General features: G+C 38.0%; 1 non-coding gene and 1 pseudogene across 1 annotated transcript; both read right to left on the bottom strand.

The window, feature by feature from the left end:
- Positions 1 to 1331: 1331 nt before the first annotated feature.
- LOC129067921 (butyrophilin subfamily 3 member A2-like) lies at positions 1332 to 15786 on the bottom strand (annotated as a pseudogene).
- LOC129068061 (U1 spliceosomal RNA) lies at positions 10819 to 10981 on the bottom strand. The gene has a single exon (XR_008528873.1). It is a non-coding gene; the product is annotated as a U1 spliceosomal RNA (small nuclear RNA).
- Positions 15787 to 16207: the final 421 nt, after the last annotated feature.

Here is a 16207-nt window from a genome sequence, read left to right as displayed (position 1 = left end):
AAGAAAAATTTCCCAAACTAAACCCATTATCCTTCCTGCTCTATATCATAGTATATCATACCAATTCCATTTTTTTCTATTTTGTTATTACCCTACATACAGGATTTTCCTGTCTAGAAATTCCTTCTTATCTACTACATCCATCTGATTATACCAATTAATATTTTTCCACTGTTCACTTACTTCTCTCTTGCCTTATTACTTCTTGTTTATTTTGTTAGCCCTCCCTTTACTGTCAGTGATGTAAATATTCTGGGCTTATTCTTCCTGGGTTTAAATACTGGCTTTGCCACTTCATGTGCCAGGGAATTTTTCCTAAGGAAATACATCTTCCCAGAAAGATTCTTAAAGGGACTAGGATTTAAAGGTCTATCAATAGTGTAGAAAAAGCTAAGTGGATCCCTTCTATCAGCAGGAAGAGAAGGCTCACTTAACAAAAGAAGCTTATATTTTATACCCTTGAAGACATAAACTTGGTGGTAATAGAGAAGGCTTAGTTGCACTAAAGGCAAAGGGAAGAACATGGTCAGAAAGGGGGAAAAAAGCAGTGTTGTCAATGACTCTCTCCATGATCGCTGCAGTGTTTCTTCATTCCTATTTGACTAGTTTTTTTCTCTGAAAATGTAAACAGCAACATCAGTTCCTTTCTTATTTACATACTAACAGAGAAAACAGTCCTGGACTTGCTAACAATTGAGAACTTATTTTAAAAAGCGGGGGAGGCCCTTGCCTCCAGGAAGGCTTTGTCTCCTGCTTGAATATTTTACAGTCATATATCAGTCCTCTCCCAGTCATGGAAAACTCCAGGCTTACAACTCAATGTACAACAAGGCAAGGTTAAGCTAAGTTATTAACTTTCAGAAGATCTGAATGAATTTCTGTGTACTTCCAAGAATAGTAACATGTTGACAATTCACTCAACTGTTGAGCCTTCCTTTCAAATACCACCTCTTCCTCCACATTCGATAACATAAACAGCAAGAGAAGAGATTTCCTTTTTAAACATAGTTTTAAAAATATTTATTTCAACACACACTGAGCACAAGAACAGAAGAGGTGCCATACATTTGTTCAGAGTTTTCATGTGACAAATTGTTGCTGCTCATAAAGAGAATGTGCTTCCCCAAAGGTAACATTAGAGGAAATTCACCTAAACATTTTCCAGTTGTCCCATTCCTCTTTCTGTCTCTCCTTCTTTGAAAGGGGCTGAAATGATGCTTAATGAAACTACTTTCCACAATGAAAGCTTTCTTACTTGTAAGAGCCTTGAGTGGAGGCAGCTAAGAGATACCCAAGGGGCTGACATTTCACTTCCTATTGAGGTAACAGAGTTAGCTTCTTGGAGGGACACCCAGATCACAGTGACTTAAGTGAGTTCCAGAGATGTTTGGAAAAGAATCAGGACAAGTTTCAACGTGATCTGAAATTGAGCAGATGGCCACAGATGTACCAGGACCCTGAAGGCCAAAATATGGACAGAGGATCCCACAGAAAGTGATTTTAGTAGAGGAATAGAAGTGAGACCTGTCAGCCATGTTGTAAAAGGGCACATCCCCAGCCTCCCAGTCCAGAACAACCCCAATGTTGTGGGGGCACAGCCTCAGCAATAGAGACTCCAGTGGGGAAGTGAGAGCCCTGATCTCTCCTTCCTCATATGCTACCACCCAGAAATTCTTCTCTGGACATTCTACAAACCACCCTTCTCTCTTTTTTTAACTGATTTTATTTATTTTTTTGGATGTCAAAGTTAATTATAAAATATTTTTAAAAATTAAAACCATTATAAAGTCTCAGCAATTAAACCAACATGACATCAGCACAATGAAATATAATGAGCATTCTGGAGACAAACATATATATATGTCTAACAATGTAATATATGATTAAGTTGATATTTCAAATCAATGGGTAAAATAAGGCTTATTCAACAAATAAGGTGCATGGACCACTATTACTTAAAATAAAACAAATATAGAGCCCTATTTCACACATTATACAAGAAATATTCAGGTGAGTTAAAAATCAATATGTGGAATCTAAGAAGTTTTAGAAGAAAATAGAACTAATATTTTTCATGATCTGAAGTAAAATATTCAAACCCAGAAGTTATAAAGTAAATATTGTCAATATGACTATATTAAACATTTAACTGTATAGTAATATACAAATAAAAAAAGTAAAGGACAAGGAATAGAAAAGTATTTGCAACACATCTAAAACATGGTTAATAGGGGTTTTTTTTTGTGGGGGGGAGTTCTACAAACCTTTAATCAATAAATGGATAAAGAATACCAAAAAGTCATTTAAAGATTTTTTTTCAAATAATAGAAATAGGGAAGAAATATACTAAAACAGACTTAGTTTCAACAAATAGTAAGGGAACAATTAAAATAACATCATTGTCACAATCAGATTAATGATATTAAAAATATTGGTAATATCAAGTATTGGCAACTCTGAAAGCAACTGGGTATTCATAGAAACTTTTTCTTCATCTTAAAGCAGTCCCTTTAGCATATTTTGCAGTGCTGGTTTGGTGGAGGTGTATTCTCTTAGCCTTCTTTGTCAGGGAAACTTATTTTGCCTTCCATTTTAATTGAGAGCTATTCTGGGCAGAGCAGTCTTGGTTGCAGGCCTTTGCTTTTCATGACTTGAGATATTTCTTGCCATTCCCTTCTGGCTTGCAGTGTTTCTGTGGAGAAGTCAGCTGCTAGCCGTATTGGGGCTCCACTAGATGTTACTACCTGTTTCTCCCTTGCTTGCTTTAGGATTCTCTGTTTGTCTTTGATATTTGCCATTTTAATGATGATGTGTCTTGGAGTGGGCCTCACTGGGTTCCTCTTGAATAGGACCCTCTGTGCTTCCTGGACTTGTATGACTTTTTCTCTCCTCCAATTGGGGAAGTTTTCCATCATTACTTTTTCAAACCGGTTCTCTATTCCTTCCTCTTCTCCTTTTGGTATTCCTATTATATGAATATTATTACGTCAGGTTGTCCTGCATTTCCCTCAATGCCTCTTCATTCTTTTTAGTCTTTTTTCATTTTCTTGCTCTCTCTGGGAGCTTTTTTTCTACCTTATCCACCAGCTTGATGATTTGGTCCTCGGCTTCATCTAGCCTGCTTTGATTCCTTCTACTGTGTTCTTCAATTCAGAAATTGTATTCTTCATTTCTTCTTGTCTCTTTTTGATAGTTTCTATGTCCTTTTTCACGCTGATATAGTTTGCAGTAAGTTCCTCATAGTTTCCCTGTAGTTTTTTGTAATTCTCTCTGAGCTCACTGAGCTCATTGAACTTCCTTAGAACCATTGTTGGGAACTCAATATCTGATAGTTTACTTGCCTCTATTTCATTTAGTTCTCTTTCTGAGGATTCTTCCTTTCCCTTCGAGTCGGATGTATTTCTTTGTTTTCCCATTATTTGTGAGACTCTTCTCTTTTGCTTCTGCTTCTTAAGTTGATCTGTCTTGATTTCCTGACTTTGTGGTGTGAACTTCTATGGTAGGAGACTGCTGTTTTTACTTTCTGGATCTGCCTCTGATGATGTCAGATGTTGACCCTGTCTGACCTTAAGCAGTCTGTTCGAGACTTTCAGGAATCTACTGTCTGTGGCTGTCTCCTTCAGCTGTTAATCTATTCACTCTGCACTCAGTAGGCTGCCTTAGGCAGCTCAGGGTGGGGCAGAGTCCCTCCTGGGGGCAGGGTTATTGGGTCCACTCAAGGTGTTGCCGTATGGGGGAGGAGTCTGCAATGGGATCCCGCTGGCTACTCTCTCCGTTCTCTGCCCAAAGCCTCCATCCCCAGTCTCCAAGTGTCGCCAGATGTCTCTGTGCCCCATTTAGCCAGGGATCTACTGTCTGTGGCTGCCACTCTGCACTCAGCAGGCAGCTTAGACAGCACAGGGCGGGGTGGAATCCCACCTGGGGGTGGGGCTATTGGGTCCTTTGATGCTGGTGCTGCTCAGGGGGAGGGTTTTCTGCCTGAGCAAGATGGCTGCTGTCGCATGGGGGATGAGTCAGCACCGATATCCCACCAGCTACTGTCTCAGTTCTCTCCCCAGAGCTCCCTTCCCATCTCTCCTCAGGCGTCTCTAGCCCACTCTCCCCTGCCATTGCTGGAGACCAGGGTAAGCGGCTGCAAATAAAAATCTATGTGTTGGCCATTTAAACAGTTCTTTGCATCTCCAGCCACCTGTCTCTGGCAGAGAGCAACTCTGTCACTTTTCGCAGCTGGCTGTTTTCTGAATATTTTTTGGGCTCTGGTGCTGTGGGCTAGAGATCCCCACTTTTGTTTTAGACCCCCCTCTTCTTAGGGGGGATCCAACGGGCCATTTCATTATCCTTCCGGTGCTGCTGCCGTGGGTGCCCCGCCTGCTTTCTCAGGTCTGTACCACACTCCTTACCAGTTAGATTGTGCTAAAGCTGATTCTTCTGTCTCCGAGGTTACAGGCTCCTCTCTCGCTATTGTTCAGTTGTTTGTTCCAGGTGATTTCTCCACAATTTAGTTGTAATTCCAGGTTGGTCCTGGGATGAGGTCAGTGTGACTTCCACTCACTCCTCTGCCATCTTGATTCTCCCACCCCTCTCTTTTCACTGTATCTGAGCAGATACCCAGAACCCATCTGGTTCCAGGTCCACCTTCTATTTCCACATTTACTTCTGCCTCCCAGTAATGTCTCCCAGTGGTAAAGCAATTCTGGCCCAGAACACTGAAGATGGTTTCAGACTCCTCTTGCCGTTGGTGTATGGGAGCATCATCGTTCTGAGAAACATTTTCTATTGAAGAAACATGTTTCTTTTTTCTCAGATGAGTTTAGAATGAGCTGTGTCTGGATCCAGAATAACAGTCACTGCAAGTATGGGGGGGAATGTTAAGGTCACTTCACAATAAAGACTGGTTGGCCTTAGGAAAGATGTAAATACAGCAAAAGGACAAAGGAGGAAAAGAAGAGGAAGAGAAATGGAAGAGTAGGTAAAATAATTTATGTTCTATCCTGTGTCTATTCGTAGGACACACATGATGTGTAGATCCCAGAAGGCCAGGGTTGAGAGGACATTGGGTGCTCATCTGTTTCCAACAGGTGGAAACCATGTAGCCAAGAGGGCTGTCTTATCTGAAAATCCCCAGGATCAAGTTTTTCAGGATGGGGTCTTCACTTTCCTTTAAATGCTAGCAGATTCACTGTTTGCTCTTAATAATTAAGCCCTTTCATATTTCTGGCCACACTGTAACTATTTTCATTCAAGCTTCTTTGGTATCATTTTTCTGTAGGCTTATGTAATAACTAAGTTATCCACTTCTCACACACCCTTATACAATATTTGTAGTGGTTGAAATCCCAGGCTCTGTAGTTAGAAAGACCTGAATTTTGACAATCACTCTGTACATAGCAGCCGAGATCTTGGTGAAACTACTTTGTTTCTCTCAGCCTCACTTTGCTTTTGTGATGATGAACATAATCATAATTATTATCTTTCAACACAGAACAAGTGTTAGAAAACAACTAAGAAAATGTGTAGAGAGTTTAATACTATGTCTTGCCCTCGGTAAACTTTACCTTCCAATAGTTCTAGTAACACTAATATTATTAGTAAAAGTAGCAATAGTACTACTACTATTTACTTTTAGTACTATTTACTATTAGTACTATTTACTAATAGTACTAATAGTAAATAATCTTATTCTTGTCACGCCAAACATTTTCAATAATTAAAGTTTTTCTAAAAATGTGTATGTGATATATGAGATATATTTTAATTGTTGAAGGGTTATATTAACTAGGAAAATGTGTGTAGATGCAGAGATATTCAGAATCACATAGCATGCACTAGAAATTTGTATCAATTCATAATGCTGGAAAGACTCTAAGGTGACCAGGGCCATTTTCCACGTACCCTGAGACGCAACAAGCTCTGCTGTCTCAGGGTGGTTACATAATAGGCTTCTTTCGGCCCAGACTACTCTTTCAATGTTATTCACATGAATAAATCTATCAGATCTATGAAATCTCAGGTTAAACATCAATTCTTCAGGACATTTCCTTAATCCACCATTTTTCTTTCTCACAGCAATTATTTATTCCTTTATAACATTCATTATAATTTGTATGTGCATGTTCCCATGAAGTCAGACACTGGCTTTATTTATTTGATACTGAATAAACAGTTGTATAAATTTATGCTGAATGAATGGTATCAGAGAAGTAAAAAATCCCATAATGTTTCATCTTGAAGTTGAGAGTGAAGTGAAAGTCATGAAATGCATAACCAAGTAGGTATTGTTGGGAGTTTATATAAGTGCAAAAGTTTCTCATTTGTATAAAGGAGATGATGTGAGATAGAAGAATATGATCACTCACCTGTTTTGAAATGTTCTTATCTCCAGTCTAAAAAGAAAAAAAGTCATGTGTTACAATATGGCAAGTAGGTGTCCTCTGAACCAGTGGGATGCTTATTCCCTTAGCCCCTGTATTTTTCTGCACTCACAGCTTCAAAATAAAATCTCCAGGAAAAGGCACCTGTTTAAAAATGCCTTGGAAATCCTGGTGCATCTGAAGTTCCAAGACAAACATCAATTACTCACCAACATATAATCCAGATTTTCTCCAGTCTGAAATAAAACAAAGTAATTAGATTCTCTCACTCATAGGACATTCACCTCAGACTATGAAATTGCTGCAACCACATGAAATCAGAAGGTTTATGATAAAGCTATATTTCTGTGTTCATCATATCAATGTCAATTTTGGGCTGTTTGTCTTTTTTTATATCTCCTGTTCTATTTCCTCAATTTTCCACACCCTCCAACACATCTGTGATAAAATATTAGAGTCTAGTTCTTTTGCCAGAAAAAGATAGACTATAAATTGTGAGAGTGTATTATAAATCCTGAAATTTCATTTGCTGACTCACAGGTCTCCAAATGTCAAATTGTACGCTCCCCTGTTCTCACCAGATATGCTCTCCATCCAACAGGAAAAGCTCCAGAACTAGCTAATTTCCCGATCAGCCTAACCAACTGATCCCCACCTAGTTGTCAGCCTAACAGAGGGCTTCACCTCACTGTCAGCTGGCAAAATTATTCAAACAGGCCAATCATGTACTTCTACAGAAAACAGGACCAACACATCCTCTTGTTGCCACAAACCTACTTCCCATAGCCCCTGTTGGTTCGCTCTGCTCCCAAGTGCAACCCCCATGTGGTCCCGCATGGTGAGTGGTGCCCTCCCCAGGATGTGAGCGTGTGTGGTTAATAAACTGTCTCATCTGTCCAGTGTCGGGTGTCATGTGTCTGACCATGTTATTCTATTTAGGGTGGGGAATGCCTCTTCACCGACAAAATCAATAGGAGGTGGTCAGAACTGAGGAGTAGATGAGATCGTTGGCCCAAATATAACCTCACTATAACTCACCTTGATGATATAATTCCTTCCTTCTGTCTAAAAAGGAATAACAGCTTGTGAGTGTACATCATAAATTAATGCCTATTTATCAAAGAAAATGGAGAATTTATGAAGCTCTTTTTTGAATTATTCTACAAAGGAAAGGAGATAACAAAACAGATTTTCAGGAAGGAAGTTCAAGGTTTACTTTCTAGATTGTTACTAAGCCCAGATCTTAAATGCTGCTTTCATATACCTAATCAAGAAATGTACCTTAATGGAGAATTACTATGACCATTTTTAATTGTTCAGTCACAGTTGTCTGCCTTTTGCCTCATTGCTCTCCCCTACCCCACCCCACCCACACTCCCACAGTCAATCCCCTCCATTGTCCATGCACATAAATCCTCGATTCCTGTTCCTTTGTTTGCCCCTTTTCCTCCCCCCACCCCGCATTGTCCCCCCATTATCCCTGCCCTCTGGTCACTGTCAGTTTTTTCTTTATTTCCAAGTCTCTGGTTCTATTTTGCTCATTTGTTTGTTTTGTTGATTAGGTTCCACTTATGGGTGAGATTATAGGGTATTAGTCTTTCACCACCTGAATAGCCATCATTAATAAATTAACAAACAACAAGTGCTGGTGAGGTTGTGGAGAAAAGGGAACCCCAGTGCACTGTTGGTGGGAATGCAGACTGGTGCAGCCACTGTGGAAAATAGTATGGAATTTCTTCAAAAAACTAAAAATGGAATTGCCTTTTGATCTAGTGATCCCATTTCTGGGACTATACCCTAACAATCCTGAAACACCAATTCAAAAGAACCTCTGCACCCCAATATACATAGCAGCACAACTTACAATAACCAAGTACTGGAAGCAACATAAATGCCCATCAGTAAATGAGTGGATCAAAAAACTGTCATACATTTACACAATGGAATACTATGCAGCAGAAAGAAAGAAGGAACTCCTACCCTTCACAACAGCATGGATGAAACTGGAGAGTATTATGCTAAGTGAAACTACGACCATTTTTAAACTCCATGTTTATACCAGTCAGTTTTCTCTCTCCATTGGACTCTATTATGATACTTTTCTCATGGACATCCTTGGTCCCATGTCTCATTGAAGGTCTTGGGTCTCTAACTCATTCCTACATATGTCTCTGTATTCCAACAGTCATGCTAACAAGCCCATACATTACAGATGCCCCCAAGTCTCCTTCAGTTTTACCTTTGACTTTGCTTTCTTTTTCCTCCTTGGCTTCCCATACTCTCTTCCTTTCCTGTTCTTTCCAGGCCAAAAACACAACACCACCCACAAAAATCCCAAGTATGAGGAAAGTCTCAGCAAATGCTACCTTCCAAGGAGACATGCTACAGAAGAAAGGCTCTGAAACAGGGCCCCAAAACCTGATCAAAAGCATACACTAAGCAAGCCTATCCCATCCCAGGTCTCAAATATCCCCTCCTTACTCCTGTCCTGTCTCCGAAATGAGCAATGCTGACCTAGTATAAAAATGGTTTCTACCTGCTCTTGTCCTAAGAATGAGTTCCTCATGGAGCAGGACACCTCTTTCTTTGAGCTGTCTCTCACAATGACAGATGCCTCAATCTGAAAGAACCCATCATCATCTTGGTTCTACTCCTCAGAGAGAGATGGTATCTTCTCTCCCCTCACATCTTTCCATTGTACCTCAGGCCAGGGAAACCACCTCTTACCTATTCATGTCAGTCTTATTCCTTCATCTTCTGGACCCAGCATAAAAGTATGAAGGCCAGAACCCAGACCTGGGGAGGAAAGTCACTTATCTGAGATCTGGATATATTTTGTCTTGAAGTCCCTAGTGTTACACAATAACACCTATGTGGGGAGATGGACAAAGTACCACAGTGGAGGAGAAGGTTTCTTTCCTTCTTCCATGAGATTAATGGGATTAATGGGTATGTGTAGTTCAAATCCACAAGAGACTTGAAGTTAACACTGGGATTTACCCTAATACTTGTCACATCTTTTCTACCCAGACATATCTGCAATTGGTCATAGAAGAATAATAAGAGCATAGTAAAGTTTGCCAAAGTTGAATTCTTTCAGAAAAACATCAATATATCTGTATCTATATCCATATCTATATCTAATCTATCTATATCTACCTATCCAATCTCTCTCTTCCATTCACTGGAGTCTCAGGGAAGACTTTCTTATTGTACTTAAATTGAGACTTCTTATAGTCACTTCCTTAGACAATCTTTTTGTGATTGTTTTTTCCAAATTTTCTTCCTTCTTCTGAGTAGGGGTTATATAAAAGTGAAGATGGCCAGGTGAACTCTCCCCAGCACCTGTATCAAAACATCACATTACCCAACACTAGAAGAACTGACTGTCTCTTTGAGAATGACTATCTTGCCTTTTTTTTTCTATTGTTCAAATACATTTGTCTCCACCTTCCCGCCACCACTTTCCCCTGCCTCCCCCTCACCACCCTCCCTCAGTCCTTTCCCATTTTGGCTTTGTCCATAACAAATTGTTTACATGTATACATGTTCCTTGACTTACCTTGCCTTCTAAGACTATATATTATCTTGTCTTTTTAAAATTCTGTATCTCATGGTATGGATTTTCTTATGTCTGGCTTAGTCCTACTCTAATTCCTTAGTATAGAAAATATTAGGAACCTAGTTATATCATCTTATTTTTGTTGTCGTTGAAAATTTTTTTGTTGTTGAAATAATATATCTAATAATTTTTACTGTCAGATCTTGGCCTGCCTGGGAAGGACACACTTCTAGAAAATAGAAAGCGATCTGAAAGATAATCCTTAAAATTGCCTGAGGGGGCTCCTAAATCTTTTGGTGAAGGGAAATGAACATATGTGGTTGAAACTTGTTCTAAGCCAAATGAAGCAGACCAAAGCCTAGGGATCAAGTGCTAACTATCAAATAGACCTTGTACCTCCTGGAAGAATATAACCATTGAAATTCCAAGTTGAAATAAGAAGACAAAAACTACTGTTAAGACAAGGAACAGGAAGGGCTGCCCATTCCTGAGCATAGAAGTGGTTGTACTAGACAAAGGTCAATGAAATGGAAGATATGTATAAATATATAATCAACTAACTCCTTCTAAACATTGGACTTGTCTTTATATATATCATTCAGTGAACTGATATGGGAAAGGCACTGAAAAGTGCTGGGACTCTCATGAGAATGTGAAAATCTTTGACCTCTTACTGGAAGGTCACAGTACCATGACTCAGGAGAATTTGTCACTCTTTCCTTCAAAACCTAATGGATTGGCTTCTTCCTATTAAAGGTACACAAAAAGGAAATGGATAAAATAAACCTATAGATATTACCAGATAGAATAAAATGAGAAGTATTAACTTAAGAGGGTTAATATAGAAGAAAAACATTATAATTTTTTTCTTTTTTCTTTTTTCCTTAGGGGAAAGCACGAACACAGCCCCCCACTACCACAAATTCTGCAGTCAAGTTTCCCACATTTGGGGAAATCGCAGGGGTCAGCACAATCAGAGGGCAATGGATAAGCCTCATCCTGGGAAAACCACCTTTGTGATCATGGTGTCTCCCCTCCAGGTAAGTATGAAAAACATTCCGCATTTTAAAACAACATGCTTTTCTTGGCAGAGAATATAAAGCTTTAGAAATAGAAACACTATGTTATTATCAAGGAAGTAGATAGATAAATCATTATAACCATATAGGGAATTTAGAATTTATCTTGATTCTATGAAAAGTTTATGGGAAATAATGCATTTGTTTTCTACTTTATTCACTGTTATAGAAATAAGTGAATAAACCTTAGGAAAAAATATTTTAAGGATTTCATGAACATTTATGCCAAAAAATTCTAAGGTTTAAAGATGTAACTGTGAAAAGCAAAACAATAAAAGATAGAAATGAATTACAACTACATGCAATTAACTACATAGAAAAATAATAGTTAGAAAAAGAAAGCCAGACATGAAAGAGTTTGTGTATGTGAAAGTCCAAAATAAGGCAAAATAATCTATAAAACTAGAAATCAAAGTAGTGATACCCTTAAGAAAATGATGACTAGATGGGAAAAAAACAGATTTTCCAACATTCGAATTAGTTCTGTTTCCTGTTTTGGGTGCTGGTTTCACAGGTGTATTTGCTTTGTGAGAATCCATTGAGTGGGACATTTAAAGTCTGGACTAAATTTGCTATGCATGTTAAATTACAACATATTTTACCGAAAGGAGGTAAAATATTTTTGCAATGTTAATAAGAGTACATCTAAGAGGATCATAAAAATAAGAAGACATAAAAGATAATGTTGACAGTTCTGAGAACATGCTTTTAAACTTTTTTAAATGAAATTTATCATAAAATTATAAGAAAAAACAAACTAGGGGGGAAAAGCAACATTAACAAGTAAAAGAACAATTAGAACTTGATCAAAATTTTTTAAATAAAAAAGCCCTCCCCAAAAAAACCAGTAAATTAAGGGACATGAAGAAAAAATTGAAGGTAAAAATAATACAAACAGGTAAAAAAATACATAAAAACTATCCACCTTATTTGTTATAAGGGTAATGAAAATTTTTTGTGAGATACCATTTTTTACCTATCAAACTGGTAAAAATAAAAACAGAAGAAATCTAATATCCAGTGTCATCAAACATGTGAAGAAATGTTTATTCTCATTAATTGTTGTTAGGATTGTAAACTAAAACAATTATTAGACTTTCCACACAGTTAAGAAATTTTATGATTATCTTGAAACTGGAATTGTTAAGTTATAGGGTATGAACTTAATCATTTGATGAATTTATCTAGTGAAAAACAACTTATTGCATAGAGACTTATGAGAAAATATGTGTATTTTATTATTTTTGTAATAAGAAAAATGGAAAAACAGTCTACATTCATTAAAAAGTAAATATTCACAAGTCAAGGAACAGGTATAAAGGATCCATGGACAAAGACAAAGGTGGGGAAGATTGAATGTAGTGGTGGGTAGGGAAGGAAGAATAATGAGGGAAAAATGGGGACAACTGTAACTGGAGAATTAAAAAAAAATTTTAAAGTAAACATTCACATAAATTATGAATTTCTATATCATAAAAACATTTGCAATCATTAAAGAACACAATCTTTTTTAATTGGTCTGTTATATATTGTTAAGGATGAAAAAGCAGTTATAGAAACACATGAGATATTTTAAATAAGAGATCAGTATGTATATATGGAGCAGAAAACTACTTGTTATTAATTCTGTTTTGATACCTGTTAAGTTTTTCTCTGTTTGTCCCTATCTTGATTTCATTGATAATATTTCAGCTTCAGGGATATTTGTTCAGCTTAAAGTAGGAACTACATGAAGACCCTTTTTTCTCTATTGTCGAGTGCTTAAGTTAGTGACAGAAATTGTATAATACGTGTAGAAAAAAGAACACTAATGAAAGAGTGTCTCTAAGGAGAACAGAAAGAAGCTTTGATAGAGCAAAGGGGAGATTTATTAAAAGACAGAGATCTTCATACTCGTGTGCCTCCCGAAGAACTGCATCAGAAGTCTCTATGATATTTGTGACTAATCGTCCCAGAGTCAGCATGAAGAGATGTGACAAACCCTGGGATAGTGAGCATACTGGCAGTAACCAATGAGGGGCCAGGACTAGAGGAGATTTACTGAATCCTGAATAAAATGGGCTGCATTAGAATCAAAGACATTTTCACAATTATTAGTCAAGAAAAAAGAGGAGCAGGAAGCTCCAGTAAAAACTAAGACATAATTTTATGCCAGCTTGATTGGCCGAAGGCTCAAAGACCGACTTAATTTTCTTTTTAGAAGCTAACATTTTAACTTAATGTTTAAGAAGCTAACATAAACATTTTTGAAGATTGGTTTATGAACAGACATCAAGACCTGCTACATAAATACATTACATAAGATATGTAAACATTATAATTATATAACTGTACATTTTATGACATATAATTATATTTATTATTTTATTATTGTATTACCACAGAATTTTAATTATTTTATTATTATATTATTACAGAATTATTATTTTGTTACTATATTATAGAATTATTAATAATTTTAATTATACATAAATGTAATTACATATTTAAATATATAAAGAGATAACTGGAAGAGCATCGAATAATCTGGTGTTAATAGTTAATTTGGAAGAGAAAAAGGGAGGATTATCAATTTATATTTTATAACTTTCTGAATTGAGTTTGATATAATAAGCTTATAGTATTATTGAATGAAACAGCATCAGTGAAGATAAAACTCACGATGGTCAATTCAGTGTCCTGTGGACCAGCTTTCAGTCCACCTTAATCTTTCCCACTGGCTCTACTCTTCAGGGCCTTTTTATTTTCCCCAAATCACTAAATTAATGGTTTTTTCTACTTCTGTTTCACTTAGTTATTGAATGTTTATTGTTTTCTGACCTTAATTCTCTTATGATAACTTTTTCCCTGCATTCCAGTCCACCCCATCACAACCCTCGTAGTTACTTCCTCTGAAGAATGCCTTCAAGACCTGACCACTAGCAGGCCCAGGTGAGCCTCTGTCCATCATGGGAGCCAACTGGGATTCTTCTCTCTCAGAATAATACTGGTACATTTTGGTAATGATGGCACTTTCTTTCCAAATATGCAGCAGAGACATAGAAGGAAATAAATGATCTATATTTTTGGTAGATATTTATGGAAGTGGTTTAATTTTAAAGTACCATTCAACATATGTATAAGTAGATAAGATTTAGGGTCAACTGCAATGTCTAGGGTGTGGACCAGTTTGAAGTATACTTGCCTTTTTGTCTCTGTCCTGTTCACCACCCTTCCCCCCAAATCAAATGCAGAACACTTGCATTTCTCTCAGAGTGATCTGTGTTCTCAGATGATTACTCACCTATCACCTCTGGATCCAAAATTGTTTCTTCAAAATCACTTCCTTTTAAAAAAAAACCATGTGTACATTCCATTGTCTGAGACCCAGAGAGTACAGATTCTCACAGCTACTCTTCCCTCAGTGACACAATCTTTCACCAATTCTGCTGTCCCTCTGAGATCTACCAGCTGCTGTTCCACCCGCTCCGCTCCATCCTGATACACATACACAGCATCTGGGAGCTCAGAAAGGAACCACTGCTGCTCCATGTCCTCCACACTCATGGCTGGGGCCACATGGCAGGGCAGCACAGTGTCTGCACCCAGCATGGCCACAATGGGCTCCGTGGACTGATGACCGCTAGTAAGTCTATGGAACGGAGCCACCATTGTAAGAATTTCAGAACACCTGCCCATGTGTTTTGGAGCACAGCATCATTACTGGCCCAGTGGAGACCCACAGACATCCTCTCACTCAAGCCGCCATGGTTTGTTACACACATTCAGGCTGAAGATGGTGGAAAACAAGACACAGAGGATGTCTATGCTTCTAGATCTTACAACTGACATGGTAATCTCATATTAAACAAATGATTTTTTTCAACTGCAAAAGTGGTAAATTCTATGAAGGAGAAGGGAAGAGTGCTGGGAAATCATGAAACTAGGACTTTTTAATCAGGTATTGGGGATCAGAAAATGTATTCCTCATGAGGCTGAGACCTGAATGAATTAAAAAGCATTAGTGATGTAGTTCTACCTGATCCTTCTCTGGGAAATAATTGTATAATGACTTATTTGCCATTGTGTATTGGAAAGTAAATCATTATATTAAAATGAAGGATTTAGAATTAATCCAGGTATATATGAGAAGTGATTGAATCCTTCTATTCAGAGAACAAGAGAACCCAGGTATAGGATATATAAATATTCTCACCTGAGCCCCACATGGACACTAGGAGAACCAGGATGGAGAAGAGGTCTCTTGGCAGAGAGAAGTCCTGGGAACCCACCAGCTTTTCCAGAGCAGAGAGCAATATGATGCAGAGGGAGGTCCTGAAAATAGCTGGATGAAAGACAAAAAAGGGACTCACAGGTAAAAAGGTCATAATTAATGTGGTTCACAGAAATGGCCTCCTGGAGCTCTCAGGCAACTGTAGTGTCTCTCAGGGACTATCAGGGAAGCCTTTGACAATCACAAAAAAGGCCTTTTGTTTTCCATCTCCAAGGAAACACTCTGTTCCATCTCAACAGCCATGTTCTGTAGTAATCTGTCCACCATCTCTCTAAACTTTTATTCAAGAAGCACATTTTATCCATCGGACAGAGAGACAGACAGAAAGTGGAGAGCAGTCACTAAGAGAGAGATGGCATCAGCACAAACATTACTCTGGCCTCAACAAATTCTCTCCTCACACATTCCAATGTCATGAAGGTGCGGATATAACTTGGCCTGTCCTCTGTCAACCCCCAGGAATCTTGCCCAGTTTCACTCACTTCCCTCTTTCTTGCCCATCACTCACAAAATGCAACATTCACACTTTTAAAATTCTGACAAAGATGAAGGCATCCTGGATATTCTCACCCTTACTGCTGCAGGCACCAAAATGAATACTCTGCCATTCCGCACCCCCTACCCATTCTCAGCTGCCAAAGTCCTCTCCTATGGGACTTGCAACAAGCCAAAGGGTATCAGACATTAGAAAACCTGAAGCCTGGTAGGAAGCCTCTGGTGATCTTTTAAAGTGTTCCAGAAAACTAGAAGAAAGATGTCCCTAAGTAAGTACCTCTCAGCAGTGTGCTTCTCTTTGGCCACCTGACATACTCAAAAGTAAAAGTAAAATAAAATAAGGAAAGAGAACTTTCACCTGGTATGCTAATAAATATATCTAATAATTAAATACTTGCGAGGCATTGGGAGAATAAACAAGTGATTT

Source organism: Pteronotus mesoamericanus, unplaced genomic scaffold, assembly GCF_021234165.1.
Source record: "Pteronotus mesoamericanus isolate MK-2021 breed Mesoamerican mustached bat unplaced genomic scaffold, CSHL_Meso_final contig_20, whole genome shotgun sequence".
In the NCBI taxonomy this organism is placed as follows: domain Eukaryota; kingdom Metazoa; phylum Chordata; class Mammalia; order Chiroptera; family Mormoopidae; genus Pteronotus; species Pteronotus mesoamericanus.
Note: the sequence above shows the minus strand (reverse complement) of the source record. Positions and strands in the feature narration are given on the sequence as shown.